Raw genomic sequence first — 15,951 nt, 5'->3', positions numbered from 1 at the left:
TCAAGTTGTGCACATGTACAATCACTTGATTTCTTTGCTAGTCAGGTTTCTCTCCTGAACAGTTTCAGATTGCCTTGGGACCAAAACTGTCTACCATTAGCCTCTCATTGACTTTCAGAACAAATGGCATCAATTGTTTTTGTACTGTTGTAGGCATCCCTGGAGTACACAACAAGAAATAAGCAATAAAACAAACAAACAGTGCTTTAATCAGTAAAAAATGCATCTGTTTGTTGGTGGCAATGCCTAGACTTTTTAGATGAAGAACTTCTTGAATATGGTAACTCACATCCTCTCTCCCATCATCTAGTGATGATATTTGCAAGTCAAGCTTGATAAGACAGAAGCACTGAAAATTTGACTTACTCCTCCAGAGTATTAGTTTGTGTTCGGATAAGTAAGAAATTAAATACCATAGAGCTGTCAAGTTTGTAAATTCTACCAATAAAATACCTGAATGTTTCCTGAATCCATATAAGTTTGAACGTGATCGATTAACTCTTTTTCTGAACCTTTTTGTTTCAGTTTTATTAAACTTTTCTGTATATTACCTGAAAAGGGATGCCCTTATTGAATTCAATGGGGACTTCATGGCCACAGAGAAAGAGGAACAGAACTTGATTTATGGAAGTCTAGAGAATCCATGTCTGTGGGATTTTGTATATTAGTCAATGCCATTCTCCTGAGTTCTAACACAAATGCTCCTTTTTACCGCATGAGGAATTTAGAGGACTTCCAAACAGCAGAAGACTTATAAAATATCTTCTAAGAAAAAGAACAAAGGATTCTAAGAGACTTCGAAAGGGCAGGAGACAATTCCAGGAAGCCAGGCACAAGTGTAATTCTTTGAAGAACTATAAAGTTTACATACTCAATGGCTATGGAAAATGATGAGGTTGGAGGCAAGGAACTGCTTGTTTGAAAATGGAAGCTGACTTCTGGATTGTCATCTCCATCCTCAGAAGGGTGAACAGGACATTCCAACAAAGGCTTATTAGACAACATCTTACGATAGTGACTTTTGTTTAAATGTTTGTTGATTTCAGTTATCTGAATTGAAGCTTCTAAGAGCCAGCAGAGACTGGTTTCTTCTAAAAAGTTCCAGGTTTTATTGCTGTCACCATTTAATTTGCACAGTGAACTTAGGGTCCAATTGATGGTGCTCTGCAGATGTAACTAAGTCCTGGAAATCTGATTGAAATGTTTGGTATTTCAACTCCCAGGCCATTTGCAAGGCAGAATTGATTCTTTTACCTAAATATGGGTGAGAATCCATGCATGAATCAGTTTAATAAAATTCTTATGTGATCAAATAGTCAACTTTCAACTCTTCCACTGACTATTATAGGATTTTTATGACCATAAACAATTCAGCTTAGGAATCTACATGGAAAGAGCTTTTCCTTGTTTTTTTAAAGACAAAGTTTCACCACAGTTTTCATACTATGTAAGGAATCTAGACTGGGACACTCAGAAAAGAGCAACAAATCTGGGGTAGAATTTTCCAGAGAGGCTAACTAACTACCAAGGACATCTTATTGCATAGTTCACAGTAAATGATTTTATTTTTTTCCCCAAAGCTTTAGCTGCTAGAATTGAGAATTATATGAATGCATGAAAATCTCACCTTTATTTTAAATAAAAAGAAATCATGATTACAGAAAAATGGTGAAACTGGAACCAGGCTACTTCTCAGGATTTACAGAATCAGAAAGAAATGCAAAGAATAAGGCATACATTTGTTTAAATCTTAAGGCATTTAATCCTCAATACTACTGTTGAAAGAGTGACTCATGATTTTTAACTTGCACAATTAGTAATACTTATTTTCAGAACCAGAGTTTTGAATATCAGAATAACTTAGGCACTACATTTCTACACATACGGTCTCAACTGGATTTTTGGCTCTGAGTAACCTTGGCAAAATTCCTCCTTTTGCTATTCATTTACATAGGAGATTTGTATCTAGATCCTTGGGACTAATCTGAAGCCATAGGACACTTCTGTGCTGTTCTGTCACTTTATTCACTTTTAACCCCTCAGTTCTCTATCCCAGAAGTTATCTACAGAAAGAGTCACAGATCAAAGGGTCATTGTGCTCTGAGAAAGTCAACACTCTTTGATCACTTGAGAGCTGTTTTTTTTTTTTGTTTTTTTTTTTCCAGGCAGCACTGGCTATCCTCCCCCACCAACAGTCCTCTGCACATACATGCAGTTTATTCCAAGCAGATGTTAACTACTGCATCTGCCACTTTCCTTATCAAGTGACTTGCAGGTCCACATCTTCTCAGCACATGCTAGCCACCTCTGAAAGCTCTCTGCATGTACACTTTTTCCTATTGTATGTTTTCATCCTTGTCCACTTCTTATTTCCCACACATGCCTCTATCTGTTCCATTTGCTTCCCTGCTTCATCTTCCTTTCTTCCGTACCTGGTTTTTCATTCCTTATTTATTTTCATTAAAAATGCTGAGCAAGAGGAAGGCTTAACATCTAGTATTTATAGATAAGGATGGGAGGTTAAGTGATTTGCCCAAGGCCACACAGAATACTGGTGGCAGAAAGGTAAAATCAATTTCATGTCTCTGTGACTCAACAGACCCATAAAAGAAGTCTAATTTGAAGAATGTATTTTAAACATTGATTTAAAGTTGGAGTCCAATGAAAGCAGCTCCAATTACAGAGCTCTATTTATCTGCTAGCTTCATCTTTGCACTGTTAGGCACATGGGCCATGTCTAGACTTCCTAGGTGGGGCATGCCACAGTGCCTGTCTGACTCATATGCCTGACTTTTCTTTCCTTGGGTCTTGCTTACAACATGGCAGAGGCACACATCCAGACCCATGAGCTGAGGGGTGTAATATAGATGCAGTCACATAGGGGTGAGTGTCAAAGATCAAGATGTGGAAATGTACAAAGTTCTCAAGGAATTTGTGTCAATCTAATCATCAAAATATGACCCAAACATTTATTTTTTAAAGAAAAAATGCTTTTTTGAAACATAATAGTACATTTCTGTTAAGTCAAACCACCATCTTACCTGAGGTTTCGTTGGTACGGCTTTTACGTAGAGCTAGGTATTTGCTTATATCAAATTTCTTAACATAGCGATAAACAGAGCTGTTTACTTGTGCCCCTCAAAACAGAGTCTAATGTTGCTTTCTGCTAGACTCCAAGCCATAATGTCATTATCCTTGGCACAGAACTACTAGAAAATGTTGTCAGCCTGTCCACAAAAATTAGCTCTGCACTACCATTGAATTCTAGGTGCTAATCCAGTGCTTTGCCCTGACACAGGGTATCTCTGTTCTCAAAGCCACCAGAGAAAGTTCTTTTAGAAAAACAACAACAACAACACAAGTTTATGATTCACTTTCAGACTTTGTTCACCTAAATGACTTGTTTGTGCACCATGGAAGGGAAAACAAGAGATTCCAGAAACTTGCACACACAGCACGTCCTTGTTTATGCCTTTTAACTATATAATAAATGCGCACATAAATATGTAAGGGAAGGGTCAAGCAAACTTTCAGTGAGGCTTTTCAAGTTAGCCGTCTTCTACAGTGAAGAAGCACAGTCTACTAAAAACGAAAGTTTAGTATTTGAATTTAATATTAAGCTATGTAATGTTGAGGGGAAGTGTTTTTTTTTTTGTTTGTTTGTTTGTTTTTGTTTTTTGTTTTTTGTTTTTTTTTTTCAGATTTGTTTTTATTTTTAAATCCTGAAGCCTAATCTGAACTGAAATCATGACTACAGCTTTGAGTTAGTTTAAGGAAAAGAATAAGAGCCAGGAATTTAAGACACTATTTTTCCTTGTGGTTTCTAGTTTAAGGGGACTCTAGAGCTTACCAAAGTTTCAAAGTAACTCTTAATATCTGTTTATCTCCCATTTCCTACCTACTGTGTAAAACAATAAATAAATAAAGTCTCATGTTCACATCAAGGTATCCTGTTAATTTGTATACCCCTCTTTAGTTCAAATTTCATTATATTCCTTCTCCCTCTGCCATGTCTTTCAGTCTGTATTCTCTTCACTGCCATATCATGAGCAATATTCACTCTCAAAGAGACTGAGTACAGGTAAAGGCAAGTGAAGATGTACAGAAGACTGAAATACAGATTTGGAAATCAGAGAGGTTGAACCCTGACAAATGGCATTTTTTTTTTTTTAATCATACTTGCAGTAAAGTCAAAGGAATTCTGATAGGAGAAAAAAAAAACACCAACTGATATCTCTTGGCATGTGTTCAAGTACAGATGGGTAAACTTCACAAGGTTCTTGTTATTTATATTATTGTAACATTCAGAATTCCAACTCACAGAAATATTTTTTCCCCATCCTAAAAGACCAATAATCTGAGATGAAAGACAGTCACAGCATGCTGTTAGAGATGCATTAAGAGGTCTTCAAGGACTTTTACAGAAATAAAATATATATATATATATGTGAAAGAAGAATATATGACTGAGGATTAGTCTAAAGGAATAGTAAAATTATAAATACACAGTTTTTACAGAAGCCCTAATGTTCAGGGCACAGCAAGTAGTACAAAACATAAGAGGCAAAGAAAAAATTTCATTTTTCTACAGTTCGGTCATACAGTTCAACTGTCAAAAAGTTCTAGAGTCTCCATTAGATAAAGGAACACATAACTTCATTAATGGAGCAAAATGATACAGAGCATGTCTCTATTTCATTCCTTATCAAAAAAAAAAAAAAAAAAGAAAAAAGGGGAAAAAAAAAGAGAGCAATCAAGTTTTAAAAATATTTAATTTTAATGAAGAGATAAGAGTAGATAGAACAAGAATAACAGCAGGAGATGCACCAAAGGCAAGCAACGAATGAACTTCTGAGGAAAAGAAAAAGAAAACAAGCCAGTCGATTTGCTTTCCTTCTTCTGAAATATCAGAAGTCAGTTTATTTGTAGAGATTGAAAAACAATCAGGTGATAAACCAATATCAATTTGTCAGTACAAATTGTAACACATTAGTCTACTTTGCTCCTTTACCAGGACAGCTGGCCTATTGGATAAAGAATTAATTCAGAATTAATTACAAATGACATTTTATGTTATTTATCTTGTATTTAAATTCAAACTACCCTCTATGGCATCCTCAGAAGAAAATTGTAAAATATGGCTCTGATTAAACCCATGTCACCATTCTACTGCACAAAGCTTGGGAAAAGAAAAAAAAAAAAAAAAAAAAAAAAAAAAAAGACTTACAGGTAGTTACAAATTGCTTCCTAGTCAAACAATTGTCTGGAAGACATTAAAATAGGGCTCTCCTGATCCTGATCCTAGTTACATTCAGTATTTCAAATTACTTTTTTTGGGCAGGTGCCCAATTTTTCTGTGTCATCATTTTTACTGCCTAGTAAAGTAGTTCTTCTAAAGTAAACTCTCTCTCCAAAAAGAAAGAAGTAGCCTGTTGTCTCATGAACAAGACCTCGACCGGTTAGGCAGAGAGGATCTTCTTCCAGATATTCGCAAAGGTAGCTATTTTTCTTTATTGCCTAGTGGAAATACAGACACTTATTTTAGGAGGACAAATTACTAAGTTTATGGACTGGAGTTTAAATGAAGAAAGCTGGATTCAATCCATCAATAATGGAATCAAGTATGCTTCTAGTTAGATATCTCAAAAAGTGAGAATTACAAAGCAGTTGGGGGAATAGAAGTTGAATGATCTAAATTATTTACAAAAATTACTTCAAATCACAAGCTAGAATTCAATAAATGCAAGTATACAGAATGCTCAGAGGAAACGTAACTCCACTTTGCAACACAAAATAAGCTGTTTAGTTGCCATGATGCAAAAAGGGGGGGAAAAAGTGATTCATAAATCTAACATCTGACTTGCAGAAAAGATAGCACTTATCCTGGGACATGCAAATATGTATGGTGAATAGGAGGGAAGACCTAATATAGGTCTGTGTCCAACACCTTTTAGAATCATAGAATCACTTAGGTTCTAAAAATTAAATTCTATTTAGGTTACAATAGCTCTCTTTGTCCCCATACTTTAAGGAAAATGGGTACAAATGTTATTGTCCATCAGGGAAAAAATAATGCTAAAGGAAAGGAGGCTCTGCATATACTTTATTGAAAGAGAGGAAGAGGAGATAATGAAGGAAGTGGAGTAGGAATGAAGGAAGTGGGACTTGCTGCCTCATTTTCCTGTGATACTAGGAGCTGACTTTTTCTGTCCAGGTATGTCAAGTAGGATCAAGAAATAATGAAAAAGTAATAATGACCTTGACACTTAATGGTTCTTTCTATGAATTCATATGTAGGATGGCAAGACAAGAAGAAATAAGCTTAAATTACTATAAAAAAAATAAAAATGGTGTAAATTAAATTGTTTGCAACTCTGAAGGATCAGTAAATAAGTTTTTGAATCTTCTCCACTACAAGATTTTAACTACCAATTAGACAAACATTTGTCAGGGAGTGTTTGGATATTTACTGCTCCAAAGAGGTAATCTAAAAAATTTGTTTTTACTTCTGTAATTGCTTGATACAGTAAATACACTAGGAGCAATAAAGGATATGAATCAAAGTCTTCATTACTGCTGTTTGATAGATGGGAAACTGAGCTATACAAACAAAGTAACTTACACGTGACCATATAGAAATTCGACAGCAAAAAAAACAGGGACAATATGCAAATCTGTTAAGTCATACTCTGAAATTTAACCACAAAACTGTCTTCTCTCTGGCCTTTGTATTCAATTTAGATATGTATTCAAATGTCTGTGTGTTTCTGTGAAGACTATCAAGAGTGATCTTCAGCCTCCATCCCTGTGTACAACAGAACTGGCTCCCCTTCCTGAGAGATAAGCTGGCAAGTCCAGTCTCCTCTCACACCTGTTAGCCTTGAAAAGGCTCACTGCCCCCTTTTAAATCTACCAGGCCTGACTGTCCCTCAGGCTCCTGTGTGATAATAGAGAAATCACTTTCCATTTTGGACCATTTTAGCACTAAGGTGCATTTCAGGTTAGGAGAAGGGGTCAAGGGGATACACTTACAAGATCACTCAAAAGGCTGGCATAGGCAGCCTGGACCCTGGTGTTCAGAACATGTTCTGCTCGTGTTACAAGAAGGCTCTGTGAGATTTAAAAACCGGTGTCTGTCAGAAACTTCCTGTTCAGACAAAAGCTAACCCAGTTATGTAAGAAGGTGTTAAATGTACATGGAAAAATTATGCTTTTCCAAGAAGCTGTCAGTGATTACATTTGCTAAATCTGCAGTCATTTTCCAGTAACAAATAAATAATCAGACAGCACATTCTGTGAAAAAATAATAATGTTGAACTAGAGGAGGCAGTTGCCATTTCAAATCAATAAAATGTAGTTCCTTGTATTTTCATGTTAAATAAAAACAAAGACTTGCCCAAAGAAAGCAAGAGCTAAGCTGTTTGTTTTTATATTCACTTGGATCCTCAGATCTCTTCCAGAGAAACTTGTGGATAAACAGGTTTGTTTACGAAAAATCTGTTCATTATTGCATTAGCTATATTATGGCATTTTGGTTTCAGATGAAGTTGCTCTTCAGGCATTTGCTTGTTTAAAATTAGGGGGATACACAACTTAGTGGATAAAAGCGGGGGACTGAAGTTGCGTAAGTGAGGTTCACAAGTAATCCTTTCAAATCTGTAGGTTCATCCTGAAGTGATTCATCTTAAACCTGATGAAAAAGTCAATAAGCATTAAATATGTAAAGCCTTTTCTTCTTCCTGCTTCCTGTCATGTTTGACACTATTCCAAATGAAGGTTGCTAATATTGTTTACATTTGGTTCCCAAGAACTGGTGAAGAATACCTCTAAATAACACCCTGCTTCCTCCTGTTTTCCAAAAAAAAAATCATTAATTTCAGGGCACACAATTCCTATATAAAACTAGTCTTCCTCTGTGTCATGTCTGTTAGAGAGACAATGCCTAATTTAACTATTTTGTTTTGTTTCTAGGACTACATCCATGTTTGAGAATAACCTGACCCTACATTTCCAGGTAAATAGTAAAGCATGTTTTGCATAATGATTCTGCATTTTGCTTTCTGTCTTCTCAATAAGAAATTTAATTGGGCAGGAGGGGGAGACTTGGCAGACAATAGTACACAGCCATCTACACCCAACTGACAACTGTGTTAATAGGCTTTTTAAAAAATGTGTTACACATCACCAACTTGACATAGAACAGCTGTATCCAGACAGAGAACACTAAAAAATACCACCTGGCAAATGATATATTCTTTATGGATAACAACTATTCTTTGGAAGACCAGAGATGCCACTTTTTCTGCTTTTTTGAAGATTGATGGTCACCCCTTGAATGAGAATGTGCTTTTAAACTGGAAAGTATCTTATTTAACTAATGAATACCCTTATCCTCATGCATGGTATTAGCAGAATTAAAAGTCATAGGGTGTCCTTCCGTTAAAGTTCTCTGCATAACCAGTATAGTTTTGGGGGGTTGGCTGGTTTTTCTCCTCAGTAGGCCTTTTTTTTTTTTTTTTTTTACCTCACATAGTAAGATAAAGTGTCCTTCTTGTTGTAAATGGATTAACACAAATTACTCATCAGTTATAGTGACAAGAGAGAAAATGATCAAAATATTGCTGAAAATGAAAGTGAGGTTGGTCTGAATGGCAAAGGATTTGACAATTTCCGATGAAGGGCTTCTTCTCCAGTTAGGAGACCTACAGAATATAATTCAGGACAACTTGCTTTTGCAGACTGCAGTGATCAACACTGATGAAAAAAAAAAAAAAGTTAAACTGAAATCCTGTCTTATGAAACCTACAGTCATTTAGTCATCTGCTGATGGTGAGCAACAGCTAATCACGACCAAATGTCCTTAGGTTGTGCAGCCTACACAAAATCTTCATGCATAATAAAGATCCTGTTATTATTTCCCCCTTTCCTCTTCCTTAGGCTTGGGGAACACTCTTATTATTTCTACTTTTGCCATTGTCTTTACAATTTCTATCACTTTGCCTGGATTGTCTTTCTTCTTCCTTGATTTCCACATGGACTGCAAAGCACTGCTTCGACTTTCTTTTCAATAGTCATTTATAACTTCGTGTGTTTGTATGTGTTTCATGGTACAAACTTTAATTAGAAAGCGCCATTCTTTTTTAAGTAGTGGGGGGGGGGGGGGGGGGAAGATAATCCATTTTCAGTGCACTAGCTTGTCCCTTTTTAGATCAGTCAGTGTTTATCTTGTGACACTGCATGATCCATTAAGCAGCATGAAAATGTTCTCCCATTTTGCTTCTTGTTCCCAGAAGGGAGCAAGGAAAGAGTACTCAGAAGAGCAATTGCTTTTCCTAGAACTCCAAGATTTGCCAGTTTCCCTAGGGCTACTTGTTTCTCTCAGGAATAAATGTATTAGGGGTTATAGGGCCCAGATTCTTAATAACTATAATTAGCTATTCTTGTGATTAATTTGTAAGTTAAATCCTATTTATAAATATACATCTTGTATAGGACAATGCTGATGTTGAACTCACACAGTAGTCACATTAACTAGTATAACATTATGACGAGGTTACCAAAGGCCTTGAGAGCATATTTCCATGTTTGCATGTAAACAGAACATCCAAATAGACTTCCTGTAGGATTTTAGGCTGCAAACCCTACCCATTCCAGCACTTATCCCACCTTGGCTTTCCTAGCAAAATAATGTGGCTTCCTGTTATGATGCGCTGCATTTTCTGGTCTACATTAAAAGAGGCTTTTTTTGTTGGTCCGTTGATTAAGAGAACTGGACTGTAAACTGCAGGTTTTAAATTTTTTACGTTATGTTTCTCAGTAATGTAAAATCATTATAGACTGACATTACCACTGCAGTCAAACTTAAACATAAATAAATAAATAAATAAATAAATAAATAGTTATTTGTTAGAAGTTAGCATAATACATGTTAAGATGTGAGAATACTCTGTTTTGGCTGAGAAACTGTTTCCCCTTTGGACAATTAAACTTGAATGTGTCATTCTTACCAGTTTTTCATTTAAAGGGAGAGGAGGTTTGGGCCAAAACATATGTATTAAGTTCAAACATCTGCATGCTGTGTTTTCTATTCACACATGCGTATGCTGCAAATGTGCACACAGCAAGACTGAAGGAAACATTCTGGTGTTCAAGCTCTGTATAAAGGCTCCAGACAGTAATTACAGCCTTGCTTTTTAAGGCAGTCAGATTGTTTTAGACCTAATGAAGACCAGCCCAAGAGTGACCATTTTATAACTTAACCATGTTTTGCTGGAAAACTAAAAAGAGTGTGAAAAAGTATTTTTAAATGAGAAAAATGAAAGATATATGTAGATAATGGGATAATTCTCCAGCTGGAATATAAAACTCTCTTCTGTTATAAATTAAGAACTACAAAAAAGCAAATTGTTACTGTTACCATATGTAGATAATGTAAACTACATGACCATCTTTACTCGGACAGGCACGATGAGGTTGTCATCATGACTTAATGTGTTCAAAAAATGAATGGGAACCTTTGTAAGGTATTACTGTCTGAGAGCCTGAGGCAACTAAGTAATAGGATTAGAAAAAATAAGCAATGTGTTGAAGGAGTGTGTTAGTAGCAGAGCAAGGTGAGGGCACTGACTCCTGGCTCTGGTGCCTTGACGGAAGAATATGCAATAACAGACAGCATTCATTAAAAATAACTATTGATCATTTATATTTGCTTAGTTACTTTAACCTGCAAGGTTACTAAAAGATACACTCATATGTGTAAAATACCAATGGAATAATATTACTGTTACTATGGTGGGTAGCAATATGCTGGCAAAGAAAGAATAATAATTTGCTTAACCCCTATGCCTTGTTGGCAGCAAATATTTGTTGTGGTATTGGTATGTCTAGGTTGTAATATAGACAAGAGAGGTGTCATTCTTGTGAAGCATTGTACCTTTAGCACGTTCTCAAGGTGCTAAATCTCAAGATCATTGTACTCCTCAAGGGTACATGAGCAGTCTTGAGCATCTTGAATATACCTACTGAAACAAGAAGGACTCATGCAGATACCACTTCTTTGAGGGATCAGCAAACAGTCTATGTCTGTGACTGGCATTAAGCAGGAAGTCATAACAGGTGATTTTGCTGACCTCTTAAGCTTTAACTAATGTGGTTGTGAATATAGGAGGAATAACTTGACCAAGGACATTAGAGAAAACCTCTAGTTCAAACACACCAGGCTGTATGTATACCACTGAAGCAGTGACAGCTGTCACTTCTGCTTGTGTAGGCAGCTGCTGGGAGGCCTCAGTCTGCTTGGAAAATTTGGGTACCAGATATGCTGTGACTGCCTGTGTGCAGGATGACCTGAGTCAAGGTGAGCACCACTGTATCTGAATGGTATGAGTTCAGAGAAGATACAACAGCAATGTCTTCTTGCTGAATACAACTGACATCTTGTGAGGTCCTGTGTTTGCTCCACAGTGTCTGCTGGAGCCAAGACCACACTAGACTTTGAAACTGGCTCAGGATTCAGAAATGGAGCAAAAGAAGGAGAGGAATGGAGCACTGAGAGCTGAAGAAAAGTGTTGGGTGGGTGAATAAGCTGTGTTGAGGTTCTGGATGTTATGAGTAGTATGGAGTAGAGTACTAGAAGGGCAGATGACCCAAGGCCAAAGATCTGGTTGTGGATGAATCTACAAAAGAAGGATCATAATGAGAAACATGGTGGGAGACTAGGTGTGCACACAACCCATGCAAAGACATGAGGCTGCTGCAGTGACCAGACACCTTCCCCCAGCCACTACCCCCAGCAGCAGCACGTTCTCCAGCAGCCATCCTAACAGCACCTGCCCCCACTGCCACTGCTCATGGTGGTGTCTGACCCTGCTGGCACCCCAGTCTTGAGGCTTGCCCAGACCATGGTTACCAGGACTTCATTCTTCTATGTTTGGAAACTTCCTTTCATGTTTATTAATCTGGTATCTCTGATGTCCTCTCTAGTCCACCAATAGGTGTGTATACAACAGGTGAGGTACATCATCTCTCAGCAATAATTATTTTACTTTCAAGACCTAAATAATGATATTCGTGAAAGACTCACTGAAGTTGATTCCCAACCAGCACTGCTGCAGCTGCCTACTTTGATTTGCCACAATTCTGTTTCCTGCTCAGCTCTGCTCCCTAGTGAAAGGACTCAGTGCAATATGGGTTGCCTATCAGCCATGGGCCACACCTCTGGACTCTGCCATTTCTCACTCAACTGTACTGGGAAGGTGGTTAGCCAGGCGTACTCGGAAGCAGAGTTCGTTCTTTCTGTGCAAACAAACCTGCAGGAGTAAACACCGTATCCTTGGCTCATTGTGCTTATGAGTCACTTTTTGTTGATGGGTGGTGGTTTCAAGTGTGGGATTGTAGCGAGTAAAGTGCTTTGTTTTTATTCCATGAAATGAATATAACTACCATACTTAGCATTCTCAAAGCTCTGTACAAGCTAATCCTTGCAACATTCCTATGAGGTAGGCAAGCATAATTAATAATTTCAAAAGATGTGGAAGCCAGAACATAAAAGGATAAGTCATTTGCCCACATCCTGAAGGTAAGTCAGGATCCGAATCTAGTAGAAGTACCTGATGCCAGACAAATTGGTAATGTACTAGACAAACTGCTTCTTAAGCCCTTTCTCAATTATCCAGCTCAACGCAAGTAGGAAAGTTAAAACAGCAGGGGAAGTACAAGTCGTGGATCAGATTAAATCTCCAAATTTGAGAGTGATTCTTTCCCTCACATTAGAGAATGTTTGACTCCAGAATACAGAGAACAATACAGCTCAGCTTTATGTCTTGTGCTGATTTTATAGCAAGATATTGTAAGAATTTACTGAGGAATTCATGTAAGGAAATAGCATCAAATACGTCATGATTTGTTCATTCTGTCCCTGTAGTGGTTGTCACCCCAGGTCCCACCCACCATCATTGTCATTTACTTCTTTCCTCAGGTCTCCTTTGACCCCCTTCCCTGTTATTCATACCCGTATTCAAAATGTCTGTCACCTATCTTTTCCCTTTCCCAAGAAACTGTCACCCACCTCCTTTAAGCCATGCTTAGCTGACTTCAAAGACATCAAGTTCCTCCTCTCACCCTTCTCTATGGGGGAAAATTTCCACTTTTTTCCCTTCATGAAACACCGCAGAGACACCTCACTCTCTTGCTGCTGCCTTTGCAAGCACCTGATGAGGCACAGGCACACGCTGATGACCTGAGGGTCCCTGCAATCTTCCTGCTCATTTGTCTGCCTGCTTGTTGGCATCTCTTTTCAATTGTAATCCTAGAAATAGGGTCAGATTATCTGAGGAAAGAAGGGGCAAGGGATTGCTAATTTTGTTCTATACTGTTTTGAATGCATAAAAGGGAGCTGGGAAATGCAAAGCAGACCGCGCTGTGTCCTAGGAAAAACTAAGGTTTCTTAGATTTTGCCAGGGAAAGGGCAAGTGAAGTCAGCCAAAAGAAAAAACTTGGCCATCTTGACCCATTTTTAATTAAAACTGATAATATCTTTCTCTGCAGCATGACTTTGCATACGCATGTCATTTTGCTTTAGAACCAGCAGAGATCATTTTGTCCTTACAACAATTTCATGCAAGTTTATTTATATATTCAATGCCAAAGCAGATTCAGTCAGATTTAGTATTTACCTGCATACTGATCCTTACAAATTATAAAACCTAAAACACCTAAGAAAACACTAGACCATATAAAGATTACACAGAATTTCACTGAGTGTTTTGGAGATTTTTTGTTACACATTTGAAAATGACTGCTTCATTTTGTAGAGAGAAAAAAATACATAATATATGAGATATCTTTACAAAAGATATACGTGTGTGCGTGCATCAGTATGTAGAGTGTATTTCAGTGTGTGCGTATGTGTAGAGATAGGTACAGATAGGTAAGACTTTTGTGGAAATTGCTCTGTTTTCAAAAGTCTACATTGTTAGTATTGATTAATCCATTCTAGAAACCTCTTTTCACAAAAAGTGAAGTAATTTATCTTTCAGTAGAGTCTTTTCAGCTTTGTCATTTAATTATGAAACTGAAACCTCTCTTTTTGCAGATATTATCCTGGCAAGGAATATCTATTCACTAGTTCCCAGGCAAACACCCTACACCGGAATCAACAAACAGGTTTGGAAGAGATGATTGCAAGGGGGAGGTAGATGTATCCTTTGACAGCTGGGTTACTGGTTTATACCTAGCTGGGCTTGTTAGTGACTGAATGACATACTGTATTGCCAAAGCAACAGTTTTCATTGGCACTAGATATAATTTTTTTGACACATTTTTAAGAAAAAACAAGATTTTGAACTCCATCATATTTTATAGAATTTCAAGGAGACAGTTTTAATAATCTCTGCTTTTATTTTTTTCCATGCTTTTTCCTCTCTTCCAGTAATCTCTTAATTAATGATTTGTTTGGCCTGGTTTTGCAAGACCTTTGCAAATGGAACGAAAACCAAATAGGTTAAAGAAAATACTGCTGTGAAGTTATAATTCAGCAGAAACTAACTTCATGACTTTCTCTATGAGTTGCTTCTCAGGAAAGAAACAAATGGAAATTCTGAATGTGAAAAATCCCAAACTTCAGATATTTGCACCTGAATCTAAATTAATCAGAACTACTTTAGGAAGAGACCTAGATGTGTCTATGAACAGTTCACTGAAAACCTCTTTAACATCAATCAAAAGATCAAACACACAACTGAGCTGCAGAATACCTTTCACTGAATTTGTTGTAAATACCACATTACATGTCAAGGGGTTGTCCAAGCCTAGCGTAGTTGTTGTAGCAGGAAGAGACAATATTGAGAGCCAGAAGATAACTAGAGACACAGACAGGCCACAGGACTGTTGCCGTATTAAGTGACCTGAATAAGATCCGCTGATGGTCAGTAACTTGAGAAACAATAGCAACTTCTCCTGGAAGGGACTAGACAGGATAGAGAAATAAAGGAAAAAAGGAAGGGCAGTAAAAAGTGCGATCAAGAAAAGTAAAAAGGTAACAGAATATGGAGATGACCAGGCCATGAAAGAATAGAAGGGAGCTGGGGGGGTGAGACTGTTTTTATTTAAGAAATTAAAACTCTGAAAGGTTAAAAAAAAAAAAAAAAAAAAAAGAAGAAAGTAACCAGACAAGTTTCAAGGAATTTTCTTAACTGTAAGTCTACCTTCAGATCTATTTGATTCAATAAATACAAAGTTTTTTGCTCTGCTTCCAAGATTGCTCCCTGGAACTGTAGCCCGATATGTTCGAGGGCCAGGTTTTGTTCTCCAGATATCTAATACATTGTAAACAGAAAAACCTTTTGCATTGTAAGGGCTATTTAATTGCAATGTATCAGTAACAGATAAGCACTTACACAGAGATTACTATGCTCAAAACAGTGTGGAAGCATTAACTAATTATGTTAAGTATTATTACCTCCAGTTTGCATGAGGACATTGGACAGAGAGAGGAAATACCACACCAAAGATGACAAAGTTCGGAGGAGGGTTCATAAGCCTTTGACTGTACTACCCCTGAGTTTTACAGACCTGTTTACTAAAAATACGGAACATTTTTGTTTATGAAAGATGAGGATTAATAATTTACCCAGGACATTAGGCCCTTTGTACCTAGTGTACAGTAGCATGCGTTGGAAGCATTTGAACTTTTTATAGACAACTAACAAAGTCTAAATTGGGACACAATGCCCCAGGCCCTGCTGGAGTTGTACATGACCTCCAACTGATAAATGAACTTACATGCTGACTGTACACACAGGGGGATGTTAAAGACAGACAGAAGTCTTTGGCTGAAGTGTGTTTCCTACCCTTTATAGTAATGACAACTGCATGCTAAGTCACTTGGTGATCTGTACCAAGTGTGAGATCTATCTGCACCTCCCTTGTGGGTAAAAAGGATTATGTGCATAA

At 37.2% G+C, this 15,951-nt stretch overlaps 1 long non-coding RNA gene across 1 annotated transcript in view; it reads right to left on the bottom strand.

Moving 5' to 3' along the window:
• The window catches only part of LOC137850141 (uncharacterized), a 54,181-nt gene extending 38,457 nt beyond the window's left edge, over positions 1-15,724 (bottom strand). The window contains exon 1 of the long non-coding RNA XR_011092296.1: positions 15,458-15,724. This is a non-coding gene — a long non-coding RNA (uncharacterized lncRNA). The remainder of the gene's footprint in view (positions 1-15,457) is intronic.
• Between the last annotated feature and the right edge of the window lie 227 nt (positions 15,725-15,951).

Source organism: Anas acuta, chromosome 1 (assembly GCF_963932015.1).
Source record: "Anas acuta chromosome 1, bAnaAcu1.1, whole genome shotgun sequence".
In the NCBI taxonomy this organism is placed as follows: Eukaryota; Metazoa; Chordata; class Aves; order Anseriformes; family Anatidae; genus Anas; species Anas acuta.
Note: the sequence above shows the minus strand (reverse complement) of the source record. Positions and strands in the feature narration are given on the sequence as shown.